Source organism: Azolla caroliniana, unplaced genomic scaffold (assembly GCF_043228905.1).
Source record: "Azolla caroliniana isolate FFs.n. ecotype wild unplaced genomic scaffold, voAzoCaro1.0.p SCAF_865, whole genome shotgun sequence".
NCBI classification, from domain to species: domain Eukaryota; kingdom Viridiplantae; phylum Streptophyta; class Polypodiopsida; order Salviniales; family Salviniaceae; genus Azolla; species Azolla caroliniana.
The window spans coordinates 1-9,508 of NW_028231300.1; the positions used below are offsets into that span (position 1 = coordinate 1).

General features: G+C 40.1%; 1 pseudogene; it reads right to left on the reverse strand.

Annotated features, from left to right (window-relative positions):
- Positions 1–503: 503 nt before the first annotated feature.
- LOC147847562 (uncharacterized) lies at positions 504–1,109 on the reverse strand (annotated as a pseudogene).
- Positions 1,110–9,508: the final 8,399 nt, after the last annotated feature.

Here is a 9,508-nt window from a genome sequence, read left to right on the forward strand (position 1 = left end):
AAGTGCGTGATGAAGGCCGCTGGAATACCGTCATTATTGTCGTTGTTCTTTTTCGATTTTGATGGTTTCTGCAAGTGTCATTGTTGTTAGCAGGGAACATTACTTTCTAACATATCAACATTCAAAAGACACATACCCATTCTCTAAATACAATAAAATATTCCTCCAATGCCTTGTAGGAAGAAGTTATCGGGCAGGCTTGTTCAACTTCTTCCCATGTCGGTAAACTCAGTTTTTGCATCATCAACTCCTAAATCTTCATGTATACCTTGTGACTGCACAATCAATATGAAATTAGAAATAAGATATTCAAAATAATTGAAGACTTTCATGAAAAGGTATACTATAAACACTTACTTTTGCAAGTCTGTTACCATCTCGTCCAAACTAAATTCCTTGGCGACCACTCGAGATAGCACGGATATTAACAATCTATCATCTTTGATACCTTGTAATGATCTCCAAGGTAAAAGTTTCATGTCCTCTGGTAACTCCTCGATTACCAAGTCGCTTTTTCCCTTGGTCTTTGATTTCATCTCAACTTGTGGATCAATTCTTCCCTTTTTTGATCTTTGCCCCTTGACTTCTTTCCGCTCCCACATAGAGAATATTTTGTCTTGGAGATCCCACACCTCTCCGGTCCGAAAAGCTAGTTGAAACCAAGAATCATATTTTCAGAGACCTTCGGATTTCGTACTCTCATCCACTGCAATCCCTACTTCCAATAAACATTGACGTCGCAATCTAGGCCACAATCTTGGACCAAAACGATTCAAGGCATCGAGGTATTCATGATGAAAAAATCTTATCCTCTCTATACATGACATCTTTTGCCTATAATCGTTGTCATTGTTATGGTCCCATGCGAGCAACTTCGCCTCCTCGTGAGTTAGTCCTGCATATACCTTACATTCGGCGTATTTGAAGAACGGCATGAGAGGATATTCTTTGACAAGCTGTCGTCGAGCTTCGGCCGAATGTGATCCTCCTATTACATAGTATGTGTAATCGTCTGCAGAGCTATACTTGAAATCTGCTACTGTTGGGCATTGTTCTTGATCAACCATTACCAAAAATGGCACCACAATAGCGTGAGGATTGATTTTCATTTTGCTTTTCAGGTTTTGGACATGGACGGAGTGCGGCTCCCTAATTTCCAAGGGACATCTTCCAGTCACGGGGTCAATGGGGGGCCTTTGGATAGAAGTAATGGGCAAATGAAATAGCTGGCCCCTGCGCACAAGTTTAGCCTTCACAATACTTTCTCTTATTTTATTTTGTTCTGACGTCAGGACACCAGAAGATAGTTGTCCGCCTGGAGCCACGACGTTGACTTGTTGGTCGTCTTCTTCTTCCACGAACTCTAATATTTCTTCTTCTTCTTCTTCGGGTCGTGGTCGTTTAGTATATTTCTTTTGAACAGGATTTGTCTTCCTAGACTTTTTCGGTGGAGTTTCTGCTTCACCGGTCATCATCTCTCCTGTCACGTACGGCCGAAGAGCTACCAACAATTTATTTTTCGTTTGCAGGTCTTTACGCAAAGCCTTGGGATTGCAAGATTCGGGTACTAGGTTTCCCTCATCAAGTCGCAATCGCCTGTCGCCAACTGAGCTCGAGACGTCGATTAAAATACATGTAGAATCAATGTCTTCGTACTCTAGCTTGGTTACATGCCCGTAATTAAATGTTTTTCCAAGCTGAAGTTTCCCTTCCCCGTCCGATTTTGCCGTTATCAATAACAGCACCCCATCCTCCTCGACATAAGAGAGACACCATTCAAGTTCGGGGTAATCCTTATATTTCACCTCAACCGTTTTCTCCTCTTGCGTACTACCTTTGTTGATTTTGGTAGTAGCCACAGATGACTTGGATCCTCCTTCCCCCGTTGAGTCAAATAAATTCTTTTTACTCGTGTCCTTCATGAAGGAGCCAGAATCTCGTTTTGTCGGAGATCGAATCTTCAATCTAAATGAAGGAACTTTTTGTCTGGGTTCACTGAAATTTAAAACGTTGGTAAAAACATAGAAACAAAGTACAATTTCATCTAAATCCCGTAAATTATCATTTAAATTACGTCAATTTTATGGTCCCATGCGATAGTTTTTTATCGCAAAAACAACATTTTTTTCAACCAAAATCCGATGCACTGCATCGGATTTCGGTTGAAGTCAGGACCTTTCAACCGAAATCCGAACCTTTCAACCGAAATCCGATGCACTGCATCGGATTTTGGTTGAAGGTCCTGGCTTTCAGAATTGCTTTCCAAGTTCGTTGTACAAAATAAAATAAAATATCTATGTGTTGAGGAAAGGAATCTTTAAGGAATCTTTAGGAATCTTAAAAAATGTAATGAATATTACTAACCTGACGATTTTCTTTCCCTTGTTCATGGTTCGTGCCAGAGGTAGTGCTGTCCACGATGTGCTTCTGAGTGCTCGAAAATTGGCCTGTGCTCTGAGCTCGATGGATTCTTTCACGTGATAATGAAAATGAAATTTCTAACCTCCTTATATAGAAGACTTTAACATTCTTTTTAAAATAAAAAATAATTTTTAATTATTTGTTTTTTAGGAAAATTTCGGAAAATAATATAGTTAATCTAAGTGTTCGGGTAATTATATAGTTAGGCTTCAGCATTCCTTAATTTTCTCAAAAGAAGGTTTTAGAATACAGTTAGACTCCCTCAAATGTCTTCTTCTACAAGTAGAACATCTCTTTTTTCTATTGCCCCCTTTTCATTGTCAGATAACTCGTATTTCTCAATAGAAGAGTAAAACAGAAAAGTGTGGCTCCTAGTACTTCGAATTCTCTGTTTTCAATTGATCCTGTTGATGGCCCTCTTCATGCAAGCTTACAAGCGGACGATTCTTCGTCGATAGATAACAATAGCATTACTAAACCTCTAGCATTTAAAAGAGTTCCTCGACAAGTTAGTGAAAAGAGATTTAATTTCTTATGTTCTGATCGTCAACTTCTATGCGACTTGAACAAATCGTGTTGTGCGAATCTCTGTCTATCAACTTATGGAAAGTCAAGGTTACGTGAAACACGACAAAAATACTTGTCGCTTAATGGGGAAGAGCAAGATACATTTCTTCTTGTGCATATGCAACTTAAATTGGATCACAAAGCAGGGCCTAATTCAAAGCAAGTTGAATATTTCCTTGGACTATATAACAAGTGTTGTCGAGCAGCTTTTAAAATCACTCATAGCATTGGAAATATGCGGCTGCAACGAGTTCAAGAGCGACTTGTGAAGGGCTCCTGGGTATAGTTCGATCAAAATGGTTTTGGATGTAAGGGTCAAATTGGGCAACAGGCAATTAGGTGGATGGAGGTATATTTTTCAAAACAGTGCGAAGTTATGCCAACGACAGGAAGACTTCATTTGTCAGATAACTTTACTCGAAGGGAAGTTTACCAATCGTACAAGGACGACATGTCTTCCGATGTTGAGCCTTACATACAGTACAGGCATTTTAATCGACTATGGAGGTTACAATTTAATAACGTGGTTATCCCACGAAAGGTGCGAATGGGAGTCTGCTCAATATGTGCGAGTTTAAAAAGTATGGCCAAGGGTGGAAAATCAGATGTAGAGATCAAGAATTACAAGAACCTGTTAAAAGAACATCGTGAAAGTCAGGCATTGGAATGTACTAAGGCTATGCATCACCGACAAAAAGCGTTTCAATCTCCCGAAAAGTATATGTGCATGATTATTGACGGCATGGATCAAAAGAAAACTTGTTTGCCGCATTTTCAAAGACTCCCCAAGGATATTGGAGATGAGTGTCTCGTGCAAATGCATCTAGTGGGTTGTTTGACATACTGTCAAACTATAAGACCGCAAGTGTTCTTAACTTATCCCAATATCCACAACGACCCTAATCTTACTGTCACTGTCATGCACAGGGTATTGCAATCATGGTCAGGTATACTCCCGCCAGTTCTATATGTGCAACTAGACAACACAGCAAGAGAGAATAAGAACTCAACTGTCTTCGGCTATCTAAGCATGCTAGTAGAGAGGGGCATATTTAAAAAGATAAAGGTTAACTTCTTGTTGGTTGGTCATACCCATGATCACATTGTTAATCGGCTAATTACTAACTACTACCGATACAGAAGAGTGAACGTCGCTACTCAACGTTCTAACAAGGAATTGTGTTTTACGAACAGAAATATACTATATTAATCGGTAATTACCGTGATCGTTACTTAGTTATAAATTAGGAAGATTGCACTTAACAAAATAGACAATAGAAAGAACACAGAATCCGTACATGATATTCCTAACTTAAACTTATATTACTAAATAAACGACCTTTCTTACAATGCCTTCGGTTCCCTTTTATAGGTATACCGAAGGTCTTTTCTCATCAAGAACTATTCCTACTTACTATCAAGAATTACAAAATTATCTAACTAACTTAGTTCTCTTCGTTCACTGCTGAGTCATCGATCTGAACAGTCGATCCGAACCGACTCCGTTTTCGACGCTTTCCCACTTGTTCGGTAAAACTGATTGTCCGGGTCCGGGTAACACTTGGCACGTCCGTGGGCCAGGACCTTGTCCAGCGAACCCACGCCTATTCCTGTAGCTCTTCATCCGAATCGTTCAGAATATCAAAAATCGAACGCTCTTCTGGCCTTGGATGTATTCCATCTATATCTTCCTCTTCATCTTCATCTTCATCTGTGTCACAGTCGTCATTCGGAGCAGGTTTTGAATGTTGTGATTCGGTTGGCTGCTCTGGTTCACTTCTTCCGGGAGCTTGAAGACCAGGAGTCTTGCTGGTTCTTTCGGCTTCGATTTTATCCAACTGGACGGAAGTGCCTATATCATTTTTGTCGAATTCTTGCATAATACGTTGAATTTCTTCTCTGTAAAATGCCGCAATTTCGTCCATATCTTTCATGATATCCTCTTGGATATTGTCAATATCCTTTTGTGCCATTTTAAAAAAACCTGCACCTTGGACCTGACGGTTATTTTTGTCGGCACGCAATAACTGTAATTCCGCCGCTTGTGCCGTCCATAACTTCCATCCTTGCGCAAGGGATTCGTCGATCATTTTCTTTGCTAGGTTTCGATGTTTCCCTATGATGTGCTGCACTTTGTCCTTAGTGATGCTTGCGTCGAATTGAGCGGCTTGCAACTCTTTCCGTAAATCCGTAATGGTGGCTCGGTTTTCACTTTCAGCCTGTATTAGTTTGGATTCGACTACATATATGTCCAGCCGCCTTTGTTCCGATATCTTCCGGATTTCGTTCAGTTGTTGTTCGAATGCCGATTTCTCTTTGCTCCATTCCTCCTGTTGTTCCGTAATTCTTCTGTTGACTTCTTCAAGACTCCGCTCTTTTTCTGTCAATTGACTTTCCTGTGACACTATATACCTTTCGAATTCCTCAATTTGTTCGGTATATGTATGATTGGCCGTCTTAGCTTCTTCCAGATTTTTCTGTAATTCGTTTATTAATTGATTTTTTTCTTCGAGAACTTTGTATTGGCCATTCTGAATGGTTTCTATTTGTTTTTCTAATTCTGTAGTTCGAAATACAACATTGTTGGCCCTTGTTATTTCTGCTTGATGTGCTTTCTCAGCGTCCTCCAATTTCTGCTGCCATTCTGACTCCGACGCCATAGGTCGTGCCTGTGTTTCCCATTTGTTTAGACTTTCTTTTAGTTCTTTATTTTCTGTCTGTATGTTACAAAACTGACGTTTCAGCACCTCCGCCGATGCTGATACACTTTTGTATCTTTCAGCCATATCACTGGCTGCTTTGCGTGCCTTTTCATATTCTCTATGAATTTCGACCAGTGCTTCATGTAATGGTGGCATTTCAATAGCCTCCCCTCTATTCTGTGTATTTCTTTTCCGGCCGATTTTCTCTATCTCTGCTTTTTCTTGAGGTTCCAACACTCCTCGTAAGGACTTCTGTATCATTATTCGGTCATGATGTTCTTGAGCCAGCCGTTCTGATACTTCTGTCAATCTTCTAGCCAACCATTCAACCAGTTCGTGTGAAGTTCCGAACTGTAAAATGGCAGCTAATTCATGTGCTGCTGGTGGAATATCCAAGCACCCATGTGCTTCCCGAATTGCTACTTTTGAAGATTGTCCTTGTTGAAGTTGTGTCGAAACGCTCTCATTCCCTGGTTTTATTACTTCTGTTACTACAGGCGTATTCGAATTTTCCTTTGTGCGTTGCCTTTTCGGTGCTGACTCATCACTGTTTTCTGGTTGGAATTGCCGATTAGCCTTTTGTTTAACCCTTGTCCTTTGTCGCATCTTCTCTGCTTGTTGTCGATTTTCTGTCGGCTGCTGCTTGTTTATCAAATGGTCAACTGTTTCTTGTTCGGCTGCTGGTTGCCTGTTTTCGGAATTCTCTGGTCTTGGTGGTTCCGACTGAGGCATTTCCGTTTGTATATTATCGGCATGTGCCGATTCTTCCTCTATCCATTCTTCATGTGCTACCTGTCGGTGTCTTCGAGGTGCTTGTACTATCGGTGGTCTTCTTGACTGAACAGGAGTTTCCGATTCTTGAATCGGAAACAATACCGATAGCCAACGACCAAAAATTTGCTTCATTGGTTTTCCTGTTTTTACCCCTTGTAGCTGCTCTCTCAGAGCTTCCCCCGACAATAGTGGCCAGTTGAAATCCACTTTTTCGTATGCGGCTATGATAAACCCAACCCTTTTTTTCGGCATACAATAAAAACGGGGACTGACAAATCCCACCTCTAGTAAAAATCTAGCCACTTCATGGAAAAACTCATCCCGACCTCCATAAGTCTGATATGCTTTTGCCGAGGGTGAGTATTCTCCGAAATACGATTGGAGTGCTTCTGATGAAGGTTTTTTAACTGCATCAAAGCCTCCTCTTGGCATCTGTAATGCATTTCGTATTTTCTTTGTGGTGACCTTGGTGATGTCTAATTGTTGTACCAATTCTTCCGCCTGCGGATGAGGTTCCGCTTCTGCTACTTTGATGAAACCTTGTAAGTTTCTCTCATGAAGCCACAGTCGCAGTTCTTCAGACACAGGAATCGGCATGACTTCTGTGTTTGCTTGTTCTGAATCACTTGTCGATGACAGTTGGAGATCTGCACAGCTTCTGTAGCGATGAAAATCAGAAAAATAGAGTTTGGGCGAGCTAGGGCACGAAGGCTCAGAATGTTTCGAGATCTGCACTCGTTTCTGTTGCTTTGGTGACACAAAAGATACAGAAATATGCTTTAAAGATATTAACTTATGCATTATGACTAAAGAATAGTAATTGCTATTAATGTAGGAATTAATTAGTATTAACTCTACGTGTAGTGGTTGTACCACTTACTAATAATCATGCAATTCCTCTTCCTATTTATAGTCGATTCAGACTGTTATGGCAAGATTCTATTTCTGCATTGACAAGAACTATTGAGTGAGTTAGTTTATTTATTTATTTATTTATTTATTTATTTATTTATTTATTTATTTATTTATTTTTTATTCTTCCGTTTGAATAAACGGGTTTACCGGCATATCTCCCAAATACGGTTTAAGCCGGAATCCATTTACCCATTTCGGTAAAACCTCTCCGGTTAATGATCCCAGCTGATACGTACCATTTTTACTATTAATTATCCATACTGGACCTGTCCATCTATACCGGAGTTTCCCAGGCATAAGTCCCATTTTCGTCTGGAATACCAATACCGGTTTCCCAATTTCGAATTGCTCTTCCGATTTCCTTCGATGTCGATTTACGAATGCCTTGATTTGTCTCTGCTTGTGTTCTAGTGCTGACATTGATTGAATCCGTTCTTCTTCTAATACTAATAAAGCCTCTTTGCGTATCTGCTCCGATTCTATTTCATTTAACTTATTCGTCGCTTGGATACGAAGTGTCGGAATTTGAAATTCAATCGTCATAACAGCTTCAAGTCCGAATGCCATTCGGAAAGGTGTTGATTTAATGGATGTTTTGTACGAAGTACGATATGCCCATAATGCACTATTTAACTTTTGATCCCAATCAGTACGATTTTCATTCACTATCTTCTTTAAAATTGTTTGAATTGTTTTATTTGTCGATTCTGCCAATCCATTAGCTTGGGGATAGTAAGGCGTACTTTTCTTATGAATTACGGCATAATAATTGGTTAATTCGTGAATTAACTTGTTAATAAAATGAGTGCCTTGATCGCTTACCAATTCTATTGGGCAACCGAATCGACACCATATATTTTCATAAAGGAATTTTGTTGTGGATGCTGCTGTATTGTCTCTGAGAGCTTTTGCTTCAACCCATTTTGTGCAATAGTCAGTCGCAATTATGATATATCGATTACCGGTTCTTGCAGCTGCTGGTTTGAATGGGCCAACAAAATCTAAGCCCCATTTCTGAAATGGCTCAAGAGGTAAAACCGGTTGAAAAGGCATTCGATCCTTTTCGGTCGGTTGCCCCATTCTTTGACATAAATCGCATTTCTTACAGTATTCGTTAGCATCTTTCATCACCGTTGGCCACCATAACCCGCTATTCCATATTTTTCTAGCTGTTGCTTGTCCTGCGTAATGACCGCCAGCAATTCCACAATGTGACTCTGTTAATATGGCTAATTTTTCAAATTTCCGTACTGCCCTTCGCCATATTCCATCCGCTCCTTTATGATACAACATGTCATTAAATAAACAAAAATTTCGACTTCGTACTGCAATTCTTTTTCTTTCATCTGTCGACATGTGTTCGGCCGGAATTCCTGTTGATAGAAATATCGTCATTTCGGAAATCCATTCATCCTCTTTTTCCTCATTCATTTCTTGTGCTTTTACTGCCTCAACCCGAAATAATTGAGTATCTGGAAAATCATCTTTAACACCAACCGCTTCTTCTCCAGATTCAAGCCGACTGAGATAGTCAGCAATCGCGTGCTGTGCTCCTGGTCGATGTATAATGTCGAATTCAAACTCTTGAAGCAATAACGTCCATCTGGCTAACTTGCCTGTCAATTCTTGTTTGGAAACTAGATACAGTAGAGCCGAATGATCCACATGAAATGTAAATTTCTTACCCAAAAGGTAATGTCGAAATTTGTTCACACTATATATCATTCCCAAAGCTTCTCTTTCGGTTGTTGAATAGTTCCTTTCGGCCGACGAAAGTTTCCTACTGGCATAGTATACCGGCCTATACCAGTTTGGTTCGGATAATTGCATTAAAGCACTGCCTATGGCAATGTCCGACGCATCGACGAAAACATGAAATGGTTTGTTCCAGTCCGGTGGTTGGACTACCGGAACCTTTGTCAGCATCTTCTTGAAACATTCGTATGCATCTTGTTCTATACTTGTCCATATAAAAGGAACTCTGTGTACTGCTGTGTGTAACGGAATAACAATGTCTGCTAGATATCTAATCATTCTACTGTGCCACCGAATTTGACCCAAAAATCTACTTAGAGCTTTAGCATTTGTCGGTGGTGTTGCCTCAATAATTGCTTTAACTTTGTCTGGGT